This window comes from Budorcas taxicolor, chromosome 10 (genome assembly GCF_023091745.1).
Source record: "Budorcas taxicolor isolate Tak-1 chromosome 10, Takin1.1, whole genome shotgun sequence".
Taxonomy (NCBI): Eukaryota; Metazoa; Chordata; class Mammalia; order Artiodactyla; family Bovidae; genus Budorcas; species Budorcas taxicolor.
The window spans coordinates 80,388,592-80,392,241 of NC_068919.1; the positions used below are offsets into that span (position 1 = coordinate 80,388,592).

Sequence of the window (3,650 nt, forward strand, 5' to 3'; positions counted from 1 at the left end):
TCACCAATCTGCAGTTATTTTGGAGCCCAGTGATTTTGATCCTGGGATCAGGTTCCCAGGAAAGAAACTAGTCTGTGAAAGTCTTTTCAACTTAAAACCAGGATAAGATTACAACTATCTTGATGTCTGAACAAGATACCAGATTGAACAGTAAGATTCCCAGCCCTACTGGTGGACATGAAGGTCCTCACACAGCAAATGCTCGCTGGCTCCTGGAAGGCTTCATGTGCATAATATAAAGGCAAGTTGCTGAAGACTTACAGGCGAACTTCTGGGAAGTTTCCACTGTGCCCTGAATTTTAAACCTCAGGAATGGTGTGATCCATCAAGCTTCTCATTATGCTTGGAGGAATGGTGTGATCCAGCAAGCTTTTCATTCTGCTTGGCACCATCTGTTTAATAATGTGTCCAAAGATAAAAGCAGACATGATTATAATAGAACTATACTTAACTATATTTCCAGCTGTGGACAGTACATCTGCGATTCGAGAGTTCTTCAGTCCAATGACATGCTGTCCATTGACCTCACAGGCGTTGTGTTCTGAGAGAAGACCATTTCTAGCTGAAGAACTATCTTTCACAATGGACATGATTTTTCCATTTTTTAAAGACAAAGTCGACCTGTCTGGTACTATCCTTATTCAAGGTAATTGTCCATTCAAAGGGCCTGTCACGAATGGTCATGGTGATCTTCTCCCCAAAAGCCTGTTTGAACACCCTGAGTGCCTGATCCAAGCTCCAGCCCACTCAGTTCTCCTTGATCTGCAGCACCTGGTTCCCAAAACGCAGACCCACCAGGGAGGACTGATGGGGATCCAGCCCCGGTGGATCCAGGGTAATTAGAAGCGGGGACAGAGTTGGCGTCCTAGGAAAGAACTTATTTAATTACAGATATATAGAGAGATTAGAAACGGATAGTGTAGTAGGAAATATTAGTGGAGAAAAAGAGGCTGAATAACTTGGTTTACGTGGGATACCAATAAAATTCCAAGACAAGGATTTGCACCATCTACGTTGGGCCACCGGCGCCACTTGAATATTGGAAGGTGCCCCTCCTTGGGCTCCTTCTCGCATGGAACTTAAAAGCCGGGGCAAGTAAGTAGACGTGGCGAGCACCCACGCTCCAGATGGGAATTCAGCCAGAAAAACGGGAAGCAAGAAAGAAACGACACGGGGGAATCAGTCTTTCCAGAAACTGATCCGATTTCTTTATTTTTTAGGTTTGCTTATATACCTTTAGTTATACATAGGGATGAATACAGAGTGACGTGGGGGTCAGCAGTCCTGACCTTTATCAAAATCAGGTGCTTCACATAAATGTATAAAAAAAAGGTCTTGGGGTTTTACATCATCTTCTGGCCATGAGGCCTGCTGACATTTTATGATCCTTTCTTTCTGATAAGCAAAAAACTTATTTTTTCCAAGGGTGTTTTTTCTTAAACCAGGTCCCACCCTCTGAAGGTAGCAGATAAAGTTGCATTCCTATAGGGTGAGGGTGTAGTGGGTTACAACTAAGAAAGGAATTTATTTATCCTAAGGTTAACATGATTAATCTTAAAGGTTAATACTCATTTCTCCTATATGCTAGTTATATTCATTAGAATGGCAGGGAATATGGAGATTTAGCAGCAAACATCAGCCCAACAAATGAAAACGCTTCACCAATGTTCCCCTTAAGATCTATTTAGTCTTAAAATAGTGATAAAGTTACATTTTTACATAGCAAGGACACAGTGATTTATAACAAAGTACAGTGATCTATAACAAAAGAGAAAATTCATAAAAGAGTCTAGTATTGCTAACATCAAAAACTACTATATTTCCTTTTCTATATTCCAAATACATTAATATATTCCCAGGTGCCTAAGGATATGGAGGCCTGGTGTCAATCACTGACTCAACAATGAGAAAAGCCCTATGCTAATTAAGATTTTCAAAATACTCCAAACTCTCTGTGCTGTTTATGGTTGAGAGGTAGTAAACAATCATGTGCATAGTGGCAGGGGTGTGGATAATCCTGTCACACAAGCTAGTCTGTCAGCAGAGAGGTTTGACCTGAGACACCCTTGTCACACCCAGGGCAGGGAATTAGCAGCAATTATTGGCACAACAAATGAAAAACCCTTCACCAATATAATTCCTAACCAACCCATGATACTAACAATTTCCAACTTCCCAAAAGAATCTGCCTTTAGTAAGTCTAAAACATCTCATGCCTCTCATGGTTGGGAGGCTGTAAACAATCACATGTGGCCAGACGAACCTGTACAGGCAGGCTAGATAACCTTCAGAGGAGTTCATAAGTTGAAACACCCTTGTCACGCCCAGGAATTTTTATTGACTTGGAGCTGTAAGTTAACTCCTTTTCCGAGAGAGGTAATGGGGGTCAGTCCCCGGTAAAGTCAGAGGTATAGGTGAGAGCATAAAACAGACTCTGGTTTTGGGAGTAGATGCTCGGTAACAGGGGGTTTCCTGAGGCTCGATCCCGCGTTTGCGTTTGCCGAAGCCTCCTTCCTCATGACCTTTGCCATAGGTGGAGTTCCTCACACTGGCTCCCAGCAGAGGACCAAGACTAGGTCTGGACGAGCTGGCTGAACAAATGCACCATTGTCTATGGATTTCAGCCTGAGCCCGATTTTTTTTTTTTTTTTTCTGTTCTAATCCTTACATAAGATGACTTCCCAGATTCCTTACTTAATCCCTGCTCTGCAGATTCCCATGTCACCCCCAGTGACTGGAAGTCCATGCCAATCAACTGCCCCTGACTTGGTGTTCCAGGAACCATGGCCCTATTTGCACATATTTCTTCTTTTTATTTAAACTCAGGCCCACGTACTGAGAGAACTCTGGTATAGTTTAGGACAGAGATTTCCATCTGGAGAGACAGGAGCAGAGGCTTCGGATAAAATCGCTGGGTTGGCAGGGTTTGTGGAAAAGGCAGCCTGAGCCTGAATCACCTTGTCTGCCTTCAGGTCTTCAGGCGACGGGTACAGAGACATTTTTGCAGGATTCTGCGAGCCTGCTGAGACCCGCTTACTGCTGCTGCCGCTGCCTCTGCCAACCACTGGCTCAGACTTCTGAGACCCCCGGTTGGCTAATATATTCTAGAGGATTTTTGCATCTATATTCATCAGAGATATTGGCCTGTAATATTCTTTTTCTGTAGTGCCTTTGGTTTTGGTGTCAGGGTAATGGTGGCCTCGAAGAATAAATCTGGAACTCTTCAGTGTTCTTTAATTTTTTGCAATAGTTTGAGAAGGATAGGTAATAATTCTTTGTTTGTTAGAATTCCCCTGTGAAGGCTTCAAGTGTTGGACTTTTGTTTGCTGGGAGTTTTTGGATTACTAGTTCAATTTTACTACCAGTGATCAGTCTATTCAGATTATCTGTTTCTTCCTGATTCTTTCTTGGAATATTGTAGAAATTTAATATCTAGAAATTTATCCACGTCTTCTTTGGTTGTTGGTTTGTTGGCATGTATCTGTTCATAATATTCTCTTATGATTGAGTTGCTGTGATACTGGTTTTAATTTATCAACCTGCATTTTTAATTTTGCTTATTTGGGTCCTTTATCTTTTTTCTTTTAGTTAAAAGCTTATCAATTTGCTTTTTCTTTTAAAAAAAATCTAGCTCTTTGCTTCATTGGTCT

The 3,650-nt window shown here is 41.8% G+C and overlaps 1 pseudogene; it reads right to left on the reverse strand.

Annotated features, from left to right (window-relative positions):
* Positions 1-299: 299 nt before the first annotated feature.
* Positions 300-2,999, reverse strand: LOC128054837 (syntenin-1-like; annotated as a pseudogene).
* Between the last annotated feature and the right edge of the window lie 651 nt (positions 3,000-3,650).